This window comes from Panthera onca, chromosome A3 (genome assembly GCF_046562875.1).
Source record: "Panthera onca isolate mPanOnc1 chromosome A3, mPanOnc1 haplotype 2, whole genome shotgun sequence".
NCBI classification, from domain to species: Eukaryota; Metazoa; Chordata; class Mammalia; order Carnivora; family Felidae; genus Panthera; species Panthera onca.
The window spans coordinates 53,683,833-53,698,873 of record NC_138341.1 but is presented as its reverse complement, the minus strand read 5'-3'; the positions used below and the strand labels follow the sequence as shown (position 1 = coordinate 53,698,873).

At 40.5% G+C, this 15,041-nt stretch overlaps 1 protein-coding gene across 13 annotated transcripts in view; it reads right to left on the bottom strand.

Moving 5' to 3' along the window:
• AAK1 (AP2 associated kinase 1) overlaps positions 1-15,041 on the bottom strand; it is a 173,403-nt gene that overhangs the window by 114,240 nt on the left and 44,122 nt on the right. Inside the window, exon 1 of one of the 13 annotated variants that reach the window (XM_060659267.3) lies at positions 7,165-7,414. The exons of the other annotated variants lie outside the window; for them this stretch is intronic. The gene's annotated coding sequence lies outside the window, so the exon portion shown is untranslated. Of the gene's footprint in view, positions 1-7,164; positions 7,415-15,041 lie in introns of those variants that run through there. 13 annotated transcript variants of the gene reach the window in all.

The window sequence follows — 15,041 nt, the reverse complement described above, 5'->3', positions numbered from 1 at the left end:
AACTAGCTACCACCTCTTTCCTCTTTTACACTCAGACATTTTTAATGGCCTAATACTCTTCTCTCTCTCCACGTTCCACTTCCCACTCATTCAAAAGCCTCTTGTAACCTGGTTTCTGCCCTTTGCAAGGCCCTCTCCATGGCTCAGTCAAGCACACTGCTTTTCAGGCATTGTCTCACATGTCAGCCACACAGCACATTTCAGTGGCGACACTCTTGAATCATGCACTCTTTCCATTGGGCTTCCAAAAAAAAAGGACATTACATACTCAGCTTTCCTCTTACATCTCTGTCCACTTCTTGATCTGCTTCAGAAGTCCTCACCTTCAGGGTGCCTGGGTGGCTCAGTCTTTTAAGCGTCTGACTTCAGCTCAGGTAATGATCTCATGGTTTGTGAGTTTGGGCCCCGCGTCGGGCTCTGTGCTGACAGCTCAGAACCTGGAGCCTGCTTCGGATTCTGTGTCTCCCTCTCTCTCTGCTCCTCCCCCGCTTGCACTCTGTCTCTCTCTCTCTCAAAAATAAACAAACACTAAAAACAATTAATAAAAAAAAAGAATTCCTCATCTTCCTGCTTCTTAAATACTATCGTGTTTCTTCAGGGTTCAGTCCTGAGCCATCTCTATTCACTCTATAAACGCTCCCTGGGCGAGCTCACCCATTAAGAATCCTTTAATTACATTCTTAATATTGACAACTCTCCCCAGAGGTCCAGACCCATACATTTTTGACTTACTCAATTAACCTGACAGACATTTCCACCTGTAATTTTCATAGGCACTCTCAACTCAACATATTTAAAACTGAAATCAAGCCCCATATGCCCCCCTCACACCTCCCAAGCCCTCCTTCCTGTTTTCCCAGTTACTGTGAATGTGACCACTCCGTACCCCATTTCCCATCTTCAACAACTCCCATTCCCCAATATCCAATGCCTTACCTCAGATCATTCTCATTTTTCCCCTAGAATACTACAATTTATTAGTTGTACTCTCAGAAAAAATGTGGGGTATCTGTCCAACTCAGTGACTCACCTTCCTCTGAACATTCCTTCTCCTCCATCAGTCATGTCTGACTAAATAATACCCTCACCTCCACCTCATTACAGTTGATGGGACCAACTGACCCAAGCTTGGATCAATCAGATTCTTTCTCCCACAGAAGTGGAATTATTGGTATAAGTCTAGGCAGGCAACTTAAAGTGTAAGTGCGAGGTATACAGTAACCATAGTGAGCCACATGAATGAATGAACAGAGAAAGTCCACCTGCAAGAAAGAAAAGACCAACACAGAGGCACAAAAAGGCAGAGATATGAGAGAGAGAGAGAGAGAGAGAGAGAGCCAGACAGCCAGACAGAAACCCCTGAGAGCTTTCTTGTTCCTAATCTCTTCCTAAGGGTCAGCGACACCCCTGCTCCTAGGTTCCAGAACAGACCCCTCCCTACCTTATCTTTTTATCATTTTCCTTTTTAAATGTCAGCTAGTTTAAGTAGGTGACTACTATGTGCCTATAGAAACTCTTGACTAGGGGCGCCCGTGTGGCTCAGTCGGTTGAGCGTCAGACTTCTGCTCGGGTCATGATCTCAAGTTCATGAGTTCAGGCCCCGTGTCAGGCTCTGTGCTGACAGCTCAGAGCCTGGAGCCTGCTTCGGATTCTGTGTGTCCCTCTCTCTCTCTGCCCTTCCCCTGCTCATGCTCTATCTCTCTCTCTCTCTCTCTCTCTCTCTCTCAAAAATAAATTTTAAAAAAATTTTAGAAAGTCTTAATACTTTTGGATTAACTTACTCTTCCTTCCTGGGTCTTAGCTCCCCATCCATAAAAGTAGAAGATTGAATTAGATAAACTTTATGAAGACAGTAAACATTAACATGCTACAATTTTCATATTCAGTCTATGTACAAAATCATGGACGACCAAATGAATATTTTAGAACTCTGCTTTCTTTAAATGTTTATTTATTTTTCAGAGAGAGAGAGAGAGAGAGAGAAGACAGTAGAGGAAGGGCAGAGAGAGAGGGAGACACAGAATCCAAAGCAGGCTCCACTCTCTGAGCTGTCAGCACAGAGCCTGATGTGGGGCTCGAACTCATGAACTGTGAGATTGTAAACTGAGCCAAAGTCAGACGCTTAACCAACTGAGCCACCCAGGAGCCCCAGGATTATGCTTTTTAATAATCAAGTTTTTAAAAGATGTGCTATTTAAAAGCAAATAAAATATCTAATTTAACTCAAAGGAAGTGTTTTATTTGTGTCAATTTTCTACCTATTTATCATAAGTGTATTTTAAAATTACTTCCTTTTTTTTTTTAAAGCCCTACATTAAAACATTTCTCTGTACTTTGGTGGATAACATTTAGCACATTGCAGGTAGCCCAGTCCATTTTCAAATGGCCCAATTCAAAAGATATTTAGAGAATGCTTTCACTATTCATTCTTACATTATTGCAGAAAAAAATAGATTCACTTTACAATGCCACATTGAAGTGCACTAAGTGTTCTAAAAAAACAAAACCTTTTGTCCTCCCAACAGACTCTAGATAAATTCGTAAGCCACGTATTAAGTACCCAATATACAAAGTACACCTTACATCACTGATAACATACTTGGTAAATAGCTAAATGCTGATAAAGAGTCTGATTCAGTAGGCCTGAGTAAGGCCCTGAGATCTATTCTTTTTCTTAAAGCCTCCCAGGCAATACAGATCATCTGCCATTCTGGGGAACCACTGCCCAGGATCAGAGGCATTTCAGATCTTTTTGAAATAAGTAAAAACTGCAGTATACTATGAACACTTAGGATATAATCAGAGTAACTCTTTATTTGAAAAACGTGTGTGTGTGACCAAATTAAGTAAAGCCTATCAGTGGTTTAAGGGTAAGAGAAGTGGCAAGGAAGTCTGACCATGCTGCCTGTCTTTGTGGAGGAAAGGAAGCTAATGACTGCAAATTTCTATTCTCCTGAAAAGATCTGCCACTGGAGAAAACAAAATATACCATAATCTACATTTTACATAGCTATTCAAGATCCTACAGAGAAACCTCTTTGCTGGATGTTTGCTCAAGCTCAAGTTTGAATGCTAGGAAAGTCAAGCAAAAGAGAAAGGCCATCCCAAAGTTGTTCCAGAAACAGGGTCTGACAAGAAGTGGTGGTCAAAGGGAAGATGAGAGGCAGGCTTAGTTGTGGAAATAAAACTTTCTGTTCCAAAGTCTTGGCAAACTCATGGAAAAAGAATGCTGATGTTCTAGCGCCTTAAAAGTCTTTCCCGCTGGGGCGCCTGGGTGGCTCAGTCGGTTAAGCGTCTGACTTCAACTCAGGTCATGATCTCACAGCTCATGGGTTCAGGCCCCATGTCGGGCTCTGTGCTGACAGCTCAGAGCCTGGAGCCTGCTCCAGATTCTGTGTCACCCTGTCTCTCTGCCTCACACCCCCTCTGTCTCTCTTTCTCAAAAATAAATAAACATTTTTTTTAAAATTAAAAAAAAAAAGTCTTTCCTGCTGCTCTGAGAACTGTGCTGGAAGTTGAACCAGTGAGAGCCCTCATAATGTCCAAAGGGTTATGTCCACAAACTGTGTGTGATTACATACTCACTGTGATCAGGTGTGACTGCCACCGCCACAGAAATCCTGGCAACATTTCAAATAAATCTCCACGTGAGAGATACCAACGGGCAACAGAAAGAACAGGCTAGGAGTCAGGAGACCTAGTTGTGGTCCAAGTTCCACAAATGACAAGCTATGACCTTGAGCAAGTCACTACACTTTTCTGGGCCTCCACTTTCTCATCTGTAAAATAAAAATGTGGCACTGGTTTAAAGGGACATGAAAACCTCTGACCCTGGGAGGTGGGTATCTGCCATATTTTGGTGATTCTTTAGGGATATAAAACACATCAAACAACCTCCTCAATTCTGTGCAGGACTTTGAATTATTATTCTTTAGAAGACAGCATTGCTTTCATATTGGAGGGTAGTGGGTGGAGCAGAAGAAAATAAATTTTAAAGAACTCTCTGATAGGTGGAAGTAGGGGTAGGGATTGGCAAAACATTACTCCCTCTGGGATGTTCGCTACAATCACTTGCTAATTGTCCTGACATACGCACATTTCTTAAACCTGAAGGCAAAGAGATTTTCTGTTAAAGATTGTCCTAAAGAGTGTTCGGAAAGTTTGATATTTAAGACAAAAAAAAAGTCTGAAATTTTCCCTATATGTCTAGTATACCAGCAGTGTGTGGATACCCTCCTGGGTCTCAGCCTCATGGCTCATAGTCCAAAGACTCCTTTCCAGCTGAGCACAATACCCACAGCAGGCCCAAAGGCACACTCCCTTCATCTGACACCTTCCTGCTACCTGCATGATTTTTTCATTGATTCTTGGACCTAAGTCCCTTCAGAAGCAACTGACTCATCAGGTGCCCTGAGCACAGTGGTTTACATTTCAGTTCTATATTGAATATTTTTCCTATTTTTCCAGGATCCTGGATTTAATGTTTTTACCCCTAGTAGGAAACCACCCACTGAAAAAACAGCGCATTTCTCATTCTTTCTCCTTCATAGAGAAAAATGTCTCGGTTGGCTCTCCAGGTAGACTTGAGGTCTCTGGCCACATCCTGACAGCCACCTTCACCTGACTGCCCCTCCCCTAATATGTGGAGCCCCTTCTACAAAATAATTAACCTTCCACTAGTGTTCTCTATGCTTACGGGTAACATCTGCTTAGAAGCCCTCCAAGGCTGTTTCGACTCCCTCCCCCCAACAACCTACCAACCTCCTTCAAGAAAAGCATTAATATTTCTAGTGCCATTTACCTACACCACACACACACACACACACACACACACACACACACACACACACGTATACACACACAGCTCCCTAAACAATCTAGCATCCTCCTTGAAAAACACAATCAGGGAACCCTAAGCAGACAGGCGTGACTCCTAAGCAGATGGCAGGCCTCATAATTAGGTCATTACATAATACCTCTTCTCTAACCAGCTTCTCTACTCCACTTGGAGACCCTGGGTTGATGAGCTTTACACTGTGGATACTTTAATTATAATTCGCTCTTGAAAACACAGTAATACCATGTTTTGATAAAAGAAAAGAAACAGGGTGAGAGAGTGTGGGAGACGGTAGAGTCAAATATTGCTTTTAGCTTCAGCTTTGAGTAGTCCCGACTTATATAGATAACTGTCTTGGTACCTTGGTCTTCCAATTTGTCACAGAGACTCATGCCAATCCCCAGTCGCAACTGGTTCCACTACAAGACTCGCATATAAATGTTATAGTACATGATTCAATTTCTATAGGATACTCCAACACGTTTAGGTATAATGTCAGGCTCTCAACAACTCATCACTGAGCTAAAGACTGCACAAGATGGTGTCCACAAGCACATGGCAACAGCTACTTGGAGTAAGACCCCAGGTCAGCATCAAATCAGGTTAAGTCTTTGATCTCCCAAGACCTCCAACTCCGGGCACTCAGAGATCTTATTTACAGCCCCTCCCCCCAGGAAATCTAAAGCTTTCCACCCCACCCCCAGTGCAGCTTCCCACTCTGGTTTTGCTTCTCCTGAAGTATTCACACTCTAAAAATTACTTCTCCCTTCACCCAATATCAAAACCGCTGTCCTTACCAGTCTGTTAGTTTTTAGGGAAGCTGGGGTCTCATACCTGGTATCTGTATGGATAGTCTACAGTTTGCAACAATCATTCACATATATGTTCTCATTTCCTCATTACAATAAACTTGAATTATTTTCAATTAAAAAAATTTTGTTGCTGTTTATTTCTTTTGAGAGACAGACAGTGCGAGCAGGGGAAGGGCAGAGAGGGAGACGCAGAATCTGAAGCAGGTTCCAGGCTCTGAGCTATCAGCAGAGAGCCCGACGCGGGGCTCGAACTCACCAATGGTGAGATCATGACCTGAGCTGAGGTCAGACATTTAACTGACTGAGCCACCCAGGTGTCCCTGAATTGTTTTCAAGATTCAAAATTATTTCAGATTCAAAAACTGAGAGCCAGGTAAGTATTACCAAAAAAGGCAGATATGTAAAAAGTCAAGCTATAATTTAAGAATAAAAGAAAAGACTATTCTATTAAAGGAGAGATCAGTGATCTCTGTTTGGCATAAGGTGTAAAAGGAGATACTTCTGAGATGAAGGCCCATCCCTCCATACCACTATCCCAAGGCCCTCAGCTTAGCATTTATGCTTTGGTCACACTGAGTATTCCAAGTTCTGACACTGGCCTGGGAGCATGGCTCTGTTGGCCGCTGGTTCTGATGGACTGGCTTGTGGCCTCAGTGTCTAGCCTCACCGCAATTCTCAGACTATGACACCTAATGCTACCCTGTCTGGAGTCCCGTCCCAATTACTATATCCCTCCTGGACTGTTAAATCAAAGCCTTGATTTCTAAAACTTACTGAGGATATCAGAAATCAAATTTAGAGTCACTTATCCAAAAAGTAGGTTTGGACTAGAGTAAAAGCTTTACATATGATGTGACATGTGGTATAAGGAAAAGAGCATGGCCCTTAGGTCAGAAGCTTCTAAGGCTGGATTTCTAGCAACAAAACTTGTTTACATACCCTTGAAAAAGTTACTTAACTCCTATAAGGCTCAGTTACTGTCCCTATTTTGCAGATACAGAAACTTTCTCTGCCAAGGCTACTGAGAGAAAAAAAGGGCTACGAAAGAAAAAAAATACACAGAAAAGAGTCTAGCACAGTGCTCGGCACACACATTGCCTTCCTTCCCCCTTCCCTCCCCAGTGACTGGGGGTAATGGCTCTCTGCCCTCTGCTGTGTTCACTGCCCGGAGAGGTCTGGGGAAAACTCTGAAAAACATGCAGCCCACAAAAACACTGTAGGATGAGTCAGATGACTGTGAACTAATTAGAAAGCACAGCAAAGAGATCAGGATGACCACCAGTAGGGCAGGTTTCATCCAAGCATTGCATTTCTAAAATAATCATTCTGCAGCTTTTCAGGCCTTTTCCAGGTGAGACACTTAAAAATGAACCAAGAACAAAGAAGTCAACTAAAAAGCTGTGGGCTTGTGAACCTAAGGCAAAATGGGTGGTTGAATACCAGGCTGGTAATGAGGCAGAAAGGCAGGCAGGAGACTTCTGGAACAGGGAGCCATGGGCTTTGGAGGCCACTTACCACAGTGTTAACGGGAACCATTGACACAGCTTGGAGGGATCTCAAAGAGGACCTGGCAATGATAATATTCAAAAGGCTCTGTAACACCAATGAAGTCAGGAAACCTGGATTCCAAATGTGGCACTCCATTCATCAACTATGTGGCCGTTAGCTAAAAATTCTTCAAAGGCAGAGAAAGCATTTTTTCCTTGTTTTCTGAATCACCTAAAATAACAAACAGTTAATGCTGGGTAAGTGCTATACTGAATAAAGAAATATCTGGGGGCGCCTGGGTGGCGCAGTCGGTTAAGCGTCCGACTTCAGCCAGGTCACGATCTCACGGTCCGTGAGTTCGAGCCCCGCGTCAGGCTCTGGGCTGATGGCTCAGAGCCTGGAGCCTGTTTCCGATTCTGTGTCTCCCTCTCTCTCTGTCCCTCCCCCGTTCATGCTCTGTCTCTCTCTGTCCCACAAATAAATAAAAAAAAAAAAAAAAAAAAAACGTTGGAAAAAAAAAAAAAAAAAAAAAAAAGAAATATCTGGCTTCTGAACTCTCTGGGCCTCAGTTTTCTCTCACAAGATTGTTGGAGATATATCTCCAGGATCACTCCAGGGCTCATAACCATTTCATCGTTCTCCATATATAAACATTTCTCAATCCTAAAAGCACAACAGAATCACCTTGGCAGTCAGCCCCACATCCAGAAACCACTGAGATTCAGAATCCTCAGGGTGGTGGGGTTCTGTTTTTGTTTTTTGAAATCTCCATAGGTGATCCTAACAGCTGGTGTTGGAAACTAACGTACCCTGCTTTCAAATGCAGCAATCTTTACGAAATGAGGGAATTCAGACTGAGTCCTTCCTATCGCCCGCCTTTCTGCCAAAATCAGCAGCTTTCATTTTCAAAAGCAATCCTGCCTCATTCTAAGGAGCAAGGGTTTGTCGTTAGATCTAGAGTCAAAGCCCAGTGCAAACACTCCACAGTAATGTGACCTCAGCCTATTTATACAATGAGGAACCACCAGCTACTCCACTGAGGTGTTATAAAGATTATATAAGATAGCATCATAAAGCACGTAGCACATGTCTAACCACAGAAAACAGCCAACAAATGTTCATCCCCATCTCCCCTAACCCCTTCCTTCCTAAGTAATGTCCATTAGGTGCGTGTCTCACCCTGCCTGCAGCCTTCAGTAAAACTCTGGTTACAGGAGTTTTGCTGATATAAACTTTGCTCCAATTTCAATATTTGTCATGAGCATCAGTTTCTCTATTCCTTGTATTAAGAGGGAAGTCTAAATGACTCTCGATATATTATACTGGTTTGTTGTCAGTAAAAGATGGCTTCGAATGATGCAAGCAGTCAGAAATCCAACTCTCTGAATGGTCAAGATGAGTCCTCGTACTGGGTGGCTGCGGCATCTGAGCATCTGGGAAACGTCCTTGGTGCTGAGCTGTGCAGTTTTGTGACTCCTCAGTTTTGACACCCGTTTTATACTTGCTACCACGGCTACATGCTTTTTTTGTTTTTTCCACACAAGTTTTTATGATGCTTCCATTAAACAGGTTAGTTTTATTGAGTTCATATACATTATTTATTTTTATCAAATGGCACACCTGATCTGTGGATCAAGGTTTACTATTGTTAGTACATTATATGGAAGAAAATCTTACAAAGAGCTCAACCTGGATCTCCAACAGAATAAATGAAAGAACTGCTACCAAAAAAGGTACCTTCTGATTTTCTGTTGCTTTTTAGATGTCTTTTAGAAAAGGCAGACTCAGTCTTGAGAAACATATAAGCAATATGCTCATATGGTATACAATACGGGTCAGTCTCATAACCCAATCACAAAGCCATCACTAGTGTCATCTGGGGTCGGAGTACAGACAAGAAACCAGAATTTTCACTGAATGCCTTGGTCAAGATTGAGGCTCAGAGATGTATCAGGTTGTTAAAGAGTTAAACAGTTCTTAGACTAGTTAACACTAGTTGGGAGACCCGTCAAGGTCAGGAATAAATCAAATAGAGACCAGACAATTAGCTAATTGTGTGCTGGACAGGGCAGATGATCCAATTACTGGACTCCGAAGCTGGCTAATGGTTAAGCACTGAAGTACTGATCCTAGACCTAGAAAGAAAATCAGCAGGAAAAGGAAGCCTACGGGGTGTGAACAGAATAGATATACAATATTCAAAATTAAAGCAGGCAAAGGAGTATCAGGTCAGGGAAGCTAAGGGTCCTTGAAAGCAGAAACAATCTCTAGGCATGACCCGCCTCAGGCATTCAAGTACAGATAGCAGAGCACCTACACTGGGTAGTTCAGGCACAGGGAAGTTAGCAGCTCCTAGTTTGTTTCAAGGTAGCTTCCATTTTAGCTCACAGAAGGAAGCCAAGCAATATGATTTAAAAACAAAACAAACAAACAAAAAAAGCACTGTCCAACTGGTTTGGATAAAATAATCTATACAAACTAGCTCTGCCAGGCCACAGGAATAAGTCAAAACCTCTACATGACTCTGTTCAATGCATGGGACAACCAACAACAGAGGTCAGACATGTAGACAAGCTGGGAGCTTCATTCTCCACTCTGTGAGCTGAGCTAAAAACAAGGCTTCATCCCCTTACACCGGCAGAGCTATTCTCTGCGGTTTCCACGCTGGTTGAGGCATACTAACTTCCTGGTCAGGGCACACTGGAGCCTGTCCCTAAAACACTCGGTTTTAGCTGGTATCATCACAAAGCTATATCAGTAGCAGCAGAAATGCTGAGGATTAAAGCAAAGGACATTGGGGACTTTGGTCAGCAAAGGTGCCTGAAAACAGGAAAGAGCACACCTTCCAAGAAGGCTTTATAGAACAACTGTGGTATGATCAGAGTCTGCGTACCCACCCCCAGATTGCTATTCCGCAGTGCCTGTCCTTCCTGGAGGACACAGCCAGGGCAGGAGTGATTCAGCATAAGCCATCCCCACTAACCTTGTACACAGCCTACTTAATATAGCAGGCTTAGATGTCTCAATACTTTAACAGGCAACACTAAGATTCTGTACTTTGCAAACACAATGGCAAATCAAAAACAGTTTTTAGGTTTGAACAATTTTTCTAGTTAGGAATTCTAATACCTAATGGGTACTATCCTTGGTTTAACCAGCTATTAACTGGATAACATTGGATAAGTCTTGACATCTCTAAAACTCCATTTTCACAGTTGTAAAATGGGAATAATTATATCAGTTCTAACAATCTTAAAGTTAGTAGGAAGCTCAAATGATATAAAGTATTAAAGGGATTTAATATTGCATAAAAATGTGATGTCCCTTCCAATTCCCACTCCTACCTCCCTAAAACAAAAACAAAAACAAAAACAAAAACAAAAACTTGCAGTTTTGTTGGAGAGATAAGACACAAAACATTGAGCAAAAAATGTAAGCCTATGGAAAGACCCATATTAGCTAGAACTGTTAGGGAAAGTTTCTTGAGACAAATGGAACTTTGGATGAATTCTGAAGGACTGGTAAGATTTGGAAAGGCAAATCCATTTTGTATGTCCAGATTTTACAGAGCATTTACTCACACTGCAGTTCGACTATTTATAGTTAAGAGGGTAACATTATAAATATCACTGCAATTTTATTATTCTCAATGACTTTGAGAAATAGGTAGATTTAAGGCATAAAGTAGATAAAGGACTCAATTCAAAAGGTCACAGTCGCAAAGCAAAAAATGAAGTCCGGTTCAGCAACTTATGTTACCTGGCTCAGTTAGAGCATGAAATAACTGGAAATCATCCAAAACTAGTAAGGTCTACCGATCATCCACACCACCACTCTGATCCTACGTGAGAGATTCTACTGTGCGCCACCAGAGTATATAAGTACCATTCCTCATAGTGAACCAAGGCAGGAGAAATAAGACTATGTTTGAGGAAGTCTGTGTAAATGACTTATAAATCACTTTAATCTGGAACCAAAAGAGTTAGAGTTGGTTCTATATTTCAAACCACAACAACCACAGACAGTTTAATGGAGCTTAAATAGGAAAGTTGGGGCAAGATGTCATCAAGGGATCTTCTGATAACTTTCCTAACATTTTATCAATAGCTCCCAGTTACCCTCTCCTGGTTCTCCTATTCCACAGAGGGGTCAATAAAAGAAGATGAGGAAGTGACTCGGGGAATCCACAAACTGGGACAAAAGGAAGACTATTCCTCCAAATTCCCAGTTCCTCCAATCTCTAGACTAGAACACAATTCTCAATAAATGGTCCATTTGGGTATTCAACGAGCCACTGAACTAATCATGTGTCCTGCCAGTATTTCTAGTTCGGTAGTGCCTAAACCCACTTCAAGATCAGTCACACCACTGTTTCTCAAGAGAGGGCTACTTTGCCAGCAAGAGGAGATATTTGCTAAAGTCTGGAGACATTTCTGATTTGGGGGGCATGGGGTGGGTGGGAGGGTAGTAGGGACCTACTGGCATCAAGTGGGTAGAGGCCAGGAATGCTGCTAGCATCCTACAATGCACAGGACAGCACAACACAACAAAAAATTATCCAGCCCTATATGTCAGTAGTCTCAAGGTTGAAAAATCCTGCTCTAGGGGCACCTGGATGGCTCAGTCAGTTAAGCATCTGACTCTTGATTTCAGTTCAGGTCATGATCTCAGGGTTCATATCATCAAGCCCCTTGTCAGGCTCTGGGCTAATAGTGTGGAGCCTGTTTGGGATTCTTTCTCCCTCTCTGTGCCCCTCCCCCATTTGCATGCATGCATATTCTCTCTCTCTCTCTCTCTCAAAATAAACATAAAAAAAATTTTAAATAAAGAAAAGAAAAATCCTGCTCTAGGCAATGTTCTATCACATATATATCCCAGAATCACAAAGCCATTACCTGTTAACTCATAAATGTTGGCAATGACTAGGACAAGCAGGTAATAACTATAAAAACTGAACATATACCTTAAAAAAAAATCCATCAGAGAATTTCTACAACATGTAACAAATAGGTACGTTAAAATGCTTTAAGGGGTTGTACACACTTCTGAACTTGTCATGGGGATAAACTTAGAGAATTCATTTATCCTTCAAAAGTTTGTATTTAATTGATAATGAGCTTACAGATACATAATAACTTAGAGCTCATTCACACTACATCACTAAAGAATGAGTTGTTTTGAGTTTTTCAACTGACTCTTTCAAAGAATGCCAACATATTTGTATTTTAATTATTTTGATGAAATTCTTTTTCAAATTTATTAAACCTATTTTGGAAGTTTAAGTCAATGAGGTTCAGCTGGAAGAAAAACTAAAGAGAGAAATACTGAAAATGTTCAGATCAAATTTCTATTACTTACAGATGATATGGTTGTCTACTTGGAAAACTCAAGACAATGAGATCAGAAACAACTAATAAAAGTTCAGTAAGAAAACTAGTATAGAGGCACATGGGGTGACTCAGTTGGTTGAGCATCCAACTTCAGCTCAGGTCATGATCTCACAGTTGGTGAGTTCGAGCCCCACATTGGGCTTGCTGCTGTCAGCCTGTCAGTGCAGAGCCCCCTTCATATCCTCTATCCCCACCTTCCCATCCCTCCCTGCCTGTGCTCTCTCAAAATATATATATATATATATATATATATATTTAAAAAATAAAGAAACAAAAGTAGTTATAAAACCAACACAAACACAAAAAAAAAAAATACATAGCTTTCCAAAAGTAAAAGGCTGACAATCCAAGAACTTGGTGAGAATGGACAGCAATAAAAACGTTCATACATTGCTAGCATTAATGTAAAACCGTACAACTTTATAAAAGACTATTTTTCCAAAGTTAAATGCACACTTACCCTATGAACCAGCAATCCCACTCCCAGAGAAGGGAAACAAATAGTCACACACAGACTTGCGTGAGAATGTTAACAGCCAAAACTGGAAGAATTCAACTGTCTTTCAAAAGTTGAATGGATAAATAAATTGGGGAATATCAATATAATGAAATACCACACAGAAATAAGATATCATATTGATACTGAGTCCATGGGTGAACCTCAAAATGTGTAAAAGTAGCCAGGGAGAAAAAAAAAAAAAAGTACATGCTAAACACCTCAATTAAAATGTAGAGATTGTCAGACTGGATAAAAAATAAAGATCCAACTATATTATGCCTATAAGGAACCCACTTTAAATATAAAGATACAGATAAGTTAAAGTAAAAGGATAAAAAAGACATGCGATGCTAACACTAATCAAAAGAAAGCTGAAGAGACTATATTAATATCAAAGTCGATTTCAGAGCAAAGCTATTACAGGGCTATTTCATAATCATAAAGAGGTCAATTCACCAACAAATGTCTACCTAACAACAGAAATTCAAAGTACATGAAGCAAAAATTAATAGAACTACAAGGAGAAATGAACAAATCTATAATAATAGTCAAAGATTCTAATACCCTGCCCTCAATAATTGAGAGAACAAATCAACAGAAAATTAATATGGATATAAAAGACTTGAACAACACTACCAACCAACTTGACCTAATAACCATCGTGACCTAATTGACATTTATAGAACACTCCATTTAACAACAGAATACATTGTTTTCAAGTGCCCACAGAAGATCAAGATATGCCATATTCTATGGCTATAAAAGAATTCTCAATAAACTTAAAAGGATTTAAATCAAAGTATGTTCTGTGACTAATATGATCTTAAATGGAACTAAATTAGAAATCAGTAACAGAAAGATCTCTGGGGAAAGCCACAAATATTTGGAAACTATTTAGTTTCCAAATACTCCTATAACTTATGGGTCAAACATGAAATCAAAAGGGAAATTAGAAAGTATTTTGAACTGAATGAAAATTAAAACTAAAATTTCAGTAGGTTACTTTTGTTTTTGGGTGAAATTATTCAAAATTTCACCTAGGAAAAAAAATGCACTGGAATACTGACATAGTCAAATGAGAGCAGGGGTGGGGTCCCACCAGACATTAAAATTTAGAAACATATAATTTAGATATAAAATTATAAAATGTGATTGCTGCAACAACAAACAGAAAAGTGAAAAGACCTCAAGAACATGTAAGAATTTAATATGTATGGGAATTATCCAATAAAAACTGTTGGTACCATTAACTAGTCACTGGGGGGGGGGGGGGGGGTGGAAATTTCAAGTCAATTCCCTCTATCACCCAAATACCAAAATAAACTCTGGATTAACTAATTACGGGTCACAAACTCAAATGTCCTTAAGGATCATGTAGGTAAAATAAAATGTTCAAATCTAAATATGTGAAGTATAAGACAAATAAAGCTGTGAGGACTGGGACAAATCAGAGGATAATCCCAACTGAGAAAAACACTATGGGGGCAGGGGGAATCAACAACCCCCACCTCTTCTAACCTGTGAAATTCAACCTATTAGAAAAAAATGTTTGCAATTTCTGACATAAATGTAAAACCTGAAACCAGATCAGTACTAAAAGGAAATTAAGGTAATACTATAACCTCGAGATAGGGAAAGTTTTCTATAAACATACTATGAAAGGAATAACCAAAATTTTATTGATTTCCCCTCATTAAAATTTGAAATTTACTTGTGGTGAACAAAATACACTAAGAAAGGGGCACCTGGGTGGCTCAGTCCATTTAGCATCCCATTCTTGATTTCAGCTCAGGTCATGATCTTGTAGTTCATGAGACTGAGCCCTGCATCAGGCTCTATGCTAACAGTGAGGAACCTGCTTGGGATTCTCTCTCTCCCTCTCTCTCTCAGCCCCTTCCCTGCTTGCTCTCTCTCTCTTTCTCTCTCAAAATAAATAAACATTAAAAAAAAGTTAAAAGCAACAGAAAAAAAGTTTTACCATAAAAAAGTTACACAAAAGTCAATACATCCTGGGG